This window comes from Dipodomys merriami, unplaced genomic scaffold (assembly GCF_024711535.1).
Source record: "Dipodomys merriami isolate MVZ:Mamm:240054 unplaced genomic scaffold, mDipMer1.0.p SCAF_7, whole genome shotgun sequence".
Taxonomy (NCBI): Eukaryota; Metazoa; Chordata; class Mammalia; order Rodentia; family Heteromyidae; genus Dipodomys; species Dipodomys merriami.
Genome location: NW_027206290.1, coordinates 66,683,862 through 66,694,702, shown reverse-complemented (window position 1 = coordinate 66,694,702; position 10,841 = coordinate 66,683,862). Strand labels below are relative to the sequence as shown.

At 49.0% G+C, this 10,841-nt stretch overlaps 1 protein-coding gene across 3 annotated transcripts in view; it reads right to left on the bottom strand.

The window, feature by feature from the left end:
• Siglec1 (sialic acid binding Ig like lectin 1) overlaps positions 1 to 10,631 on the bottom strand; it is a 42,436-nt gene extending 31,805 nt beyond the window's left edge. The window contains exons 1-2 of one of the 3 annotated variants that reach the window (XM_070006865.1): positions 10,406 to 10,630; positions 9,501 to 9,582 (exon numbers count right to left, since the gene is read on the bottom strand). The gene's annotated coding sequence lies outside the window, so the exon portion shown is untranslated. Of the gene's footprint in view, positions 1 to 9,500; positions 9,583 to 10,405 lie in introns of all 3 variants that reach the window. The other 2 variants (XM_070006867.1, XM_070006866.1) reach the window with 2 other exon arrangements.
• Between the last annotated feature and the right edge of the window lie 210 nt (positions 10,632 to 10,841).

The following is a 10,841-nucleotide window of genomic DNA, read 5'->3' as shown; positions in this document are numbered from 1 at the left end:
AAGGGCGGGGCAGGGGGGAGGGGGGCGGAAGAGGGCGGAAGAAACTGAATACATCCCAACAACACATCTCAATTCTCTGAGCTATGACCCAGGCCAGAGATAGGTACTGTGAATGTGGAAAGTGGGCTTTCTGATGATGTAATGAGTTGACATCTGTTTCTTCTCTCAGAAAGAAATAAGAAAGGCAATTAGAAAACCAGAAACAACACAATCTATTCCAGGAACCAAATACGAAGCAACACAGGATTGTTTGAGCCATCAGTGGAGAGTATGAAGAGACAATTCATTTGACCTTGACTTTGGACGGGCCAAAGCGCTCCTGCGAGCAGCATGGAGTGCAGAGTCATAGCTCATCTCTTCCTCTAAGGAGCCTCTCATTACTCAGCTCTACAGTCAATAGGGTTTATATAAACGCAGCATTGGTTGATTTTCAACTTTCAGAACCAACCTGAAGATAAAGCATAGAGGCTTTCATTATAATTCCAGAACAAAATGCAAATGTTACAAACTTTGGCAATGGAAATGTCAAGAGCAATCAAGAGAAACTAGAAGGTGGAGAAGGAGGTGGCAGGCACAGAGAGACTAATTTTTCTTATATGCCGTTGGAACTGAAAACATTCTGAAGTTGATGGGTAAGGAACTAAAATTTAAATATAGATTGCTTAGAACTATAAATAACGACAACACAAGACTATAATATTAAGTTAGCAATAAAGCCAATGAAGTAGACCTGGAGGAGGTGACTTACATCCCTTGCTTAGCTGGGCATGGTGGCTCACATCTGCAGTCCCAGTTACTTGGGAGGCTGGGGGCTAGAGTCACTTGAGTTCAGGAGTTCAAGGTCAGCCTGGGCAACATAGGGAGACTCCTTCTCTCAACAAAACACATGAATACATCCCTTGTTTACATGAGGAGGTATCTGTGGATGGTCTCTTGAGTTACTAAGTCAACAAACAGATTTTCTATAAAAGCTACAGAGAAGAACATTATTTGGAAAGATGATGTCTAAAAGTGGAAAGAGTTCTGAGGAGCAGCACAGGGAGTGGGAAATTTGGCTTTTTATTTTATTCCATTTTGAACTGATTAAAGTATTTTTGCCTACATGTTCCACATCATATCATCAGCCCCCACCCATCCCGTGGGCCCTGCCCCTGGGTTTATATAGCGGGTTTGCCTGTCAGGCCCCATTCCCACCCCTTCTACTTTGTCTTCCTGTACTTATGGAGCCTGGAAAACAAGATTTCACTTCCTAGATGCCTGAAGCCACCACCCCATCCAACCATAGCCAATTTCCACAAACAAACAACAAACAACAACCCCTCAGGAATGGGGGCTAAGACACCTTTTGTATCTGCTCTCACCTGGAATTAGACAAACAGATCTGGGAGATGTGGGATGACTATAAAGAAGAAAAAAGGCAATGTGGAGAATATAATATAGAATGAATATAAAGAAGAAAAAGAAATAAAATCTGCGAGGAAATAATCTTGGAGGATATATTTGCAAAACACTTGTTTCCTACGGCCAGTCAGCCGTAGGAAAGTCCATGAGAATCTTATCTCCAATTAACTACCAACAAAGTCAGAGGTGGAGATGTGGCTCAATTGGAAGAGCAATAGCCTTGAGCAAAGAAAGCACAGGGACTGCACCGAGGCCCTGAATTTAAACCCCAGAACACACACACACACACACACACACACACACATACACACACACACACACACACTCACACACACACACACACACACACACACACACACACACACACGGAAGAAGAAAAGAAATTTTGTCCAAAGTATACAAAGAACTCAACACTCAACAGAAAGAAATCAAACAATTACATTAAAATGGACAAAAGAGGGGCTGGGAAGGTGGCTCAGTGGTAGAGCACTTGCTTTGCATGCATGAGGCCCTGGGTTCGATTCCTCAGCACCACATAAGCAGAAAGAAAAAAGCCAGAAGTGGCGCTGTGGCTCAAGTGGTAGAGTGCTAGCCTTGAGCTGAAGAGCTGAGGGACAGTTCCCAGGCCCAGAGTTCAGGCCCCACGACTGGATCCCCCCCCCCCAAAAAATGGGCAAAAGATAGGAACAGACATTGTACCAAATGTATACACACAGCAGACATGAATGTTTGTATACACACAGCAGACATGCATGTGAAAAGATGATCAATATTGGGCCAGGTTCGGTGGCTCATGCCTGAAATCTCAGCTACTTGGGATTATATGAGAGGATCATGGTTCAAGACCAGCCCACTTAAAAGATTAGCAAGACTCTCACCTCAACAAGTAATTTGAGTGTGGTGATGCACACCTCTGATCCTCAGGAGGCTGCACATAGGAGGATCTTTGTAATAGTGGATATGTGACAGTATGAATCTGTCAGAATCTATAGAAATTATGTCTCAAAAAGTGAACCTTAAACCAGGCACTGGTAGCCTACGCCTATAATCCTAGCTACTCAGGAAGCTGAGATCTGAGGATCATGGTTCAAAGCCAGCCTGGACAGGAATGTCCATGAGACTCTTTGGTTTTGTTTTTGTTTTTTTTTTTGTTTTTTGTTGGTTGTGGGGCTTGAATTCTGGGCCTAGTCACTCTCCCCGAGCTCTTCAACTCAAGGTACCACTCTACCACTTGAGCCCCAGCACCACTCGTGAGACTCTTATCTCCAATAAACCACCAGAAAACCAGAAGTGGCCATGTGGCTCAAGTGGTAGAGCACTTACTTTGAGCTGAAGAGTTGAGGGTCAGTGCCCAGGCCCAGAGTTCAAGCCCCACTACTGACTAAAAAAGAAAAAAGAAAAAACAGGTGGCCAGGCGCCGGAGGCTCACACCTGTAATCCTAGTTATTCAGAGGCTGAGATCTAAGGATCTTGGTCAAAGCCAGCCCAGGCAGGAAAGTCCATGAGACTCTTATCTCCAATAAACCACTCAGAAAACCGGAAGTGGTGCAATGGCTCAAATGGTAGATCCCTAGCCTTGAGCTGAAGAGCTGAAGGACAGCCTTCAGGCCCAGAGTTCAAGCCCTATGACCAGCAAAAAAAAAAAAAAAAAGTGAACGTTTGGTGATTCAGTGACTACACTTGTAGTCCCAGCATTCCTAGGAGGCAGAACCTTGTAAACCACAGACTTTGGTATTACTGCTAGCTCACTGTAGCCAGTATTGATTCATTTAACCTAAGATGCTAATGATAAGGGGAACAGTGTGAAGAGGGAAGAATGCTATGCTCTCTGACCAATAACTGCAATTGGCACTAGAAGAGGAATAGTTCTTTAATGCCAATATTGGGACTTAAACTCAGGGCCTCTCACTTAGCTTTTTCCCTCAAGGAGATCACCAGTCCTGGAGCTTAAACTCAGGGCCTGGGTGTTGTATCTAAGCTTTGTTGCTCAAAGCTGGTGCTCTACCACTTGAGCCACAGCTCCACTTCCAGGGTGTGGGGGGGCGGTTAATTGGAGATAAGAGTCTCATGGACTTTCCTGTCCACATTGGCTTTGAACCTTGATACTGAGATCTCAGCCTCTTGAGTAGCTAAGATTACAGGCTTGAGATATAAGCACCTCCACACTTCAGTTATTTTTCAGATAGGATTTCAAGCATATCTGCCAGGGCTAAAGGCTGTGCTACCTCAATCACTGTGTTTTCCTGAATGCCACAAAAAGGTTACTCATATTTCCCTTCTTTTTTCTAATTCACTCAGGGACACTCAATCTTGCAATTTTCTCCCTCCTTCCCTTCTTCCATTTTCCCCTCCCTCTCCCTCTCTCTCTCTCTTCCCTCCCTTTCCCCCTCTTTCTGGTACCAGTAATGGGGCTTGAACTCAATGCCTCAGGACTCTCACTCTGCATGTTTGCTCATGGCTGAGGCACTGCCTCAGTCACACCTCCAGTCCAGCTTTTTGCCAGTTATTTTGGAAATAGGGTTTCACAGACTGTTCTATTCCAGGCCAGCTTTAAGCCAGGATCCTCTGGATCTCAGCCTCTTGAGTAACTAGGATTACAGACGTGAGCCACTGGATCCCAGTGTGATTTTTTTTTTTATCTTTCAGATTGGGCATCATGATAAATTCCTGTAATCATAGCATTTAGAAACCAAAGGGAAGAGGACTGGAAGTTTGGGGTCAGCCTAGAATAGATCACACACACACACACACACACACACACACACACACACACACACATACACACACACACACCCCACCCGCGTGCATGCACACACAGGCAAGCAATTAAGGAAGCAAGAGAGAGGCTGGATGCCAGTGGCTCACACCTGTAATCCTAGTTACTCAGGAGGCTGAGATCTGAAGATTTTAGTTCAAAACCAGCCCAGGAAGGAAAGACTTTTACCTCCAACTCACCACCAAAAAGCCAGAAGTAAGACTGTGTCTCAAGTGGTAGAGTATTAGCCTTGATAGAAAACAGCTCAGGAACAGCACCCAGGCCCTGAGTTCAAGCCCCGGGACAGGCACAATTTTTGGTTTTTTTTGGTCTGATCGTGGGGACTGGACTCTGGGCCTGGGCGCTGTCCCTCAGCTCTTCAGCTCAAGGCTAGCGCTCTACCTCTTGAGCCACAGCACCACTTCTGGCTTTTTGCTTTTTGCTTATGTGTTGCTGAGGAATCGAACCCAGAGCCTCATGCATGCAAGGCAAGCTCTCTACCACTGAGCCACCTTCCCAGCCCCAGGCACAAAATTTTTTTTTCCACCATGCACTACTTTCTTATCTTTCTCCCTTCTCTCTTATCTCACTATGAATCATAAATACAAAGAAGTGGTCTGGAAAGGCAATGTTGAGAGCAGGGGGTGGATGAAACTAGGTGAATAAAGCCAGAATCCTCTTTTGTGGGCAAGAAGAGGCAGAGTACTGGGCAGAGGTGGCAAGCTGGCCCCCTGGGCAGACCTCTTCCCTTCTCACTCTGTCTTGGTGAGATCATTCACCCTCATGTCTTTAATTTCCACCTCCTGAGAAAGATTGCCAAATTTCTACCCATAGCCCCAAACCACTGAGAGTTGCAGATCCGCAGACTAAATGCCTAGTCAACATTTCCCTGTGGAATCCAGTCAGATAGGATTACTTTCTGCTGTAACAGAGACGAAAATATAGTGTCCCAAATAAAAGAGTTTCTTTCTCTTGGATTTAAAATCTGGAAATCTCCAGCTTAGGACTGGCACGCAGATGCTGCTTCTGGGCCCAGCCTCCTTGCAAATCACTGATCTGCGATCGCTAGGTTGTGTCCTTCATCCTCACAGTCCAAAGTAGGGTTTAGTTCAATCCAGCCATCCCAGGGACATTCCAGAAAGCAGGATGGGACAAAGCAGGATGAAGAATGAAGGACAATGGGCACCCACCAGCTGTTGCAAGAAGGATGCTATTAGATGCTAGCATCTCCTGCTATACTTACTAGCCAGAGTTAATAGTTACAGCAAGGGAGGCTGGTTGAGCGATACATTATTTTTTATATTATATTGGCCTCAAACTCTTGATCTTCCTGCCTCAGTCTCTCAAGTATTAGGATTACAGGTATTTGCCACACTTGAGAGATGTTTGTTTCTGTGCCAGTACTGAGGCTTGAACTCGGAGCCTTGTGCTCTTGCTTGACTTTTGTTTTGTTTTGCTCACAACTAATGCTCTACCACTTGGGCCACAGCTCTCCTTCTGGCTTTGGGCTGGCTGATTGGAGATAATAGTCCCAAGGATTTTGTCTGCTTGGGCTGGCTGAAACCTTGATCCTCAGATCTTAACCTCTTGAGAAGCTAGGATTTCTCCATTAAGAAAATGAACATAAGTAGAGCGCTGGTGGCTCACGCCTGTATTCCTAGCTATTCAGGAGGCTGAGATCTGAGGATCATGGTTCAAAGGCAGCCCAGGCAAGAAAGTCCATGAGATTCTTTTTTGTTTGTTTGTTTGTTTTTGTTGGTCGTGGGGCTTGAACTCTGGGCCTGGGCGCTGTCCCTCAGCTCTTCAGCTCAAGGCGAGCGCTCTACCACTTGAGCTACAGCGCCACTTCCGGTTTTCTAGTGGTTTATTGGAGATAGGAGTCTCACGGTCTTTCCTGCCCGGGCTGGCTTTGAACCGCGATCCTCAGATCTCAGCCTCCTGAGTAGCTAGGATTACAGGCGTGAGCCACCAGCGCCCGGCTTCCATGAGATTCTTATTACCAATTAACCACCAGAGAACCAGAAGTGGCGCTGTGGTTCAAGTGGTAGAACACTAGCCTTGAGCTGAAGAGCTGAGGGACAGCACCCAGGCCCAGAGGTCAAGACCCATAACCAACAAAAGAAAGAAAGAAAGAATGAACAAACGTGAACATAGCCAGGCACTGGTGGCTTACGCCTGTAATCCTAGCTACTCAGGAGGTAGAGATCTGAGGATTGTGGGTCAAAGCCAGCCCAGGGAGGAGACTCTTTTTTTTTTTTTTTTTGCCAGTCCTGGGGCTTGAACTTGGGGCCTGGGCACTATCTCTGAGCTTCTTTTGCTCAAGGCTGGCATTCCACCACTTGAGCCACAGTGCCACTTCAGCTTTTTCTGTTTGTGGTGCTGAGGAATCAAACCCAGGGCTTCATGCATGCTGCAAGCACTCTACCACTAAGCCACATTCCCAGACCCCAGGAGACTCTTATCTCCAATTATCCACCAGTGGAACTGTGGCTCAAAGGAGTTGAGCACTAGCCTTGAGTGCAAAAGCTCAGGGACAGTGCTCAAGCCCTGAGTTCAAGTCCCACAACCAACTACAACAACTAAAAAAAAAAAAAGGTTGGGGGAGTGAAACTAGATGCTGGGGTAGGGGAAACCACTATCTTCTACAGAGCAGCCCCACAATCTCCCCATCCTTGGCAAGGATGAGGTGGAAATCTCACCTTACCCAGAATTTCCAGTTCCTTTAAGTTTACTACTTTTGTGTCCCCTCTCCAGGGGCAATTCTGTGAGTCAGGAGCTAAGACCGGGAGATCTCACCCAAACTACATAAAACAATTGTATAATGAAGTGCCAACTCCCAGAGACCTGAAATATCAGAGACTAAAGACCCCAGACAGAAGACAGCCAAGTGGAGCATATGGGTTTGTAGGTTCCTGTGCCTAGATCTAGAATGGTCTTCGGGAGGATTCAAAGGAAGCCAAGATCTTCAACCCATTGGCTGCCAAGGATGTTGAGTCCCCTTGACTTCCAGTGGCTCCGCCCCTCCACTTCCGGTGCCCCGCCCACTTCTCCATGTGAGCCCTCCTTCTGGACTCCGGGATCAGCGCCTATAAGAAGGCTCCTCCGTGTTCCCAGAAGAGCCCTAGGACCACAATGAGAAAAGGAGCTACAATAGGAGATGTCAGAACAGAGTGTGGGAGGTGGGTACAATCTTGGTACATTGGATGCCATTTAGGACAGGGCACTGGAGAAATTCCTTAGAAAAATGGAACCTCATTTTTCTTAATCTTTCTTCTTTTTTTTCTTTTTGGTAGTACGGGAATTTGAACTCAAGGCCTCACACTTTGGGCAGGAGCCATGCTTCCAGACCTTTTGCTTTATTTTTCAGATAGAGTCTTACATTATTACCATTTTAGCCTGAACTCACCTGATCTCTATGTCCTGAGTAGCTAGGATGACAGGTGTGAGCCACAGAACCCAGCACTCCCCTCCCTGTCTGTCTTTCTTTTTTTTGTTGTTCGTGGGGCTTGAACTCTGGGCCTGGGTGCTGTCCCTCAGCTCTTCAGCTCAAAGCTAGTGCTCTACCACTTGAGCCTCAGCGCCACTTCCGGTTTTCTGGTGGATAATTGGAGACCAGAGTTTCACAGACTTTCCTGCCCAGGCTGGCTTCAAACCATGATCCTCAGGTCTCAGCCTGCTGAGTTGCGAGGATTACGGGCATGTGCCACCAGTTCCCAGAACCTGTTTTTCTTTTTATGAAGCAGGAGGTACCAGCTTTAGACTGAGCAGTGCCAGTAGGAGCCACCATGGCTAGCCTGGAGCTTAAGCCATTATGCTCCTGCAGCAGTGGGGAGGGGCTAGATCTTCCAAGGACCCCCATTTCCAATGAGGAAAACCATGCAGCCTGAGGCCTGAGGCTGTGGGCTATGGAGAGGAAATCCATCTGGGTGGGGGCAGGCAGAGTAATTCCTGGAAGGAAGCTCACACCTCAGGAATCTGGTAGAGGAACATGTTGAGATCTCTGTCCCAGAAGCTGCCCATGGCCCACCCCTAGCCCCATGTAGCCAGCTGTCTGCCAGCTAGGAAACAGGGTGCCTGAGCTAGGAGTTTGGAGGTATCATGCCTTCACCAGCCCCTGTCCTGTGGTGTGTGTGTGTGCATGTATTGAGGCTTAAATTCAGAACCTGGACACTGCCCCTAGCTTTTTTTGCTCAAGGCTAGCACTCTACCACTTGAGCCACAGCACCACTTCCAGCTTTTTCTGCCTATGTGGTAGAGAGGAATCGAACCCAGGGCTTCATGCCTGCTAGAAAAGCACTCTACCACTGAGCCACATACCCAGCCGACTTCCAACTTTTTGATAGTTAATTCAAGGTAAGAATTTCGCCAGCACCAGTGGCTCATGCCTGTAACCCTAGCTACTCAGGAGGCTGAGATCTGAGGATTGCGGTTCAAAGCCAGACCGGGCAGGAAAGTCCATGAAACTCTGATCTCGAATAAAGCCCGAGAAAACGAAATGGTGCTGTGGCTCAAGTGGCAGAGCACTCACCTTGAGCTGAAGAGCTGAGGGACAGTGCCCAGGCCCAGAGTTCAAGCCCCACAACCAAAAAACAAAATAAAACAAAAAACTCATGGGCTTCCTGCCCCGCCTGACTTTAAACCATAATCTTCAGATGACAGCCCCCAAAGTGCTAGGGTTGTAGGCATGACACACTGGCACCAGCTCAGGTTGGCACCTTTAAATGACTCTCCAGTTGCATGCTAGAAATGGATTATAAAAGCAGGTTGGAAACAAAGGTATCCCCTGAGAGAGGAAGACCAGGACAGAGGCCTGGAGAAGGGAGGTCTGGCGTGGGAAGAGGTTGCTCTCTGAGAGGACACATTTAGAAGCCAATCCTGCTTCATGTTTCCCCCACCCAGGGAGGTACAGGAAGTCCATGAGGTCAGTGGATGGGCCCAAAATGACCTGAAGAGGAGCAAGAGAGACACACCAGGGCATAGTGAGGTGAAAGGTGGGAGCTTTGCCTATGGGGTACAACTAAATTGAACTTCTATCATTCACCGAGGATTCCCTGAGATCATTTGCTGTCTTTCTTGGTGTTAGACTGGAAGTTGCCCAAGGGTGGGGCTTGTGACTCCAGCCTCAGTCTGAGGGAGCCTGAAGCAGGGTGGAGGAGCTGCAAAACAGGGATCGCCCTCAAGTCTTCATTCCTGCTTGGCGCCTGTTGCTGTGGCCTTCGGGGATGAGCCAAAGGCTGGGGGCAGAGAGAGAAGCAAATGGATGGACAAACGTGGAAGGAAAAGAGATAAACAAGAAGCAGGCATGTGCACAAGGCCAGACTCTTTCCCCTGCCCATGTACTCACACTGCAATCCTCCCTGGCTTGGTCCAGTCTGAAATGAGCTTCAGGCCTGCCAGCCCCTGACCAAGGCCTCCTGACAGACTCACTGACAAGTGCAGACAAACACACACATAGACAGACACAATAGCACTTGTGAATAATATACACAGACAAGATACACACTTGGTGGGGGAGAGGGGAAAGGGCTGCTTGGACACCTTGCTGGCTTCCTGGCTAGATATTAATGTCCAGAATTGTAGGTGCAAACCTCTCCTCTCTGATTTCATTAAGAAGGCCCTTCTGGGCTGGGCACTAGTGACTCATGCCTGGAATCCTAGCTACTCAGGAAGCTGAGATCTGAGGATCAAAGTTTGAAGCCAGCCCCAGGCCAGAAATCCCTGTGAGAGACTTTATTTCCAATTAACTGCAGAAAAAAGTCAGAAATAAAGCTGTGGCTCAAGTGGTAGAGCACTAGCTTTGAGCATAAAAAGCTCAGGGGCAGTACCCAGGCCCTGAGTTCAAACTTTGGGGCTAGTACACAAAAGGGGGGGGACCCTCTGGGACAGTGACCCTGAAATTAAGGACGGCAAGGGCAGAGAGGAAGAGGGAAAGCAGTCCACGAGGGAACATGACCGATGCAAAATAAGAGGGAGGAAAACAGCAGAACTGTTCCCCCCCAGAAGTGCAGAGGCCTTGTCCATGTGGCGGGGGATCAGTCACAGAAAGGATGCAGTGGGCCACAAGGGCCTAAATGAGGGGCGAGGCAGGCTGAGCCGAGGGGGGGGAGTTAAGTCTTCACCCCACCAACCCCTTATTTGGAGGGCACCTCCTAGCGTTCCCAAGAGAGCCTGGCTGGGGACAAGAAAGCAATTGGTCCCATGGGACAAGAAGGCTGTGCGTCCCATTTGAAAGAGGCAGCTGCTTCTTACCGCGGTGGCAGGGTGAGCTCTGAGTGTTCCCTGGGGCCAAAGTGGGGTCCCCAGCTAGGCCCCTGGAAGCAGCCGATGGTTGGGCCAGGGCTGAGCCCCACGGTGGGCTGCGGGGGCGGGTGAGGGCGCAGCGGGAGGCGGGCGAGGGTCTGGAATTCCTCCTCCTCTCTCCCCTCGTCCCCCCCTCGGCTTCTCCCACCTCCCGGGCCGCCCGCAGAACGGGGGGCGGGGGTGGTGGTGGCCGGGGAGGCGCGGCGGGCCGCGGCGGCGAGGCGCAGGGGGCGCGGGGAGGGGCGCGGGCGCGGGGGCCCCTCGGCGGAGGCTCGCAGGCAAGCAGGCCCCGCCCCGACCTCGCACATCTGGGCCCGGAGCGCGGCCATCCGGCCTGAGGGGGGGAGAAGGAGGGGGTACGGGGAGGGAGGGGGAGCGGGCGCGG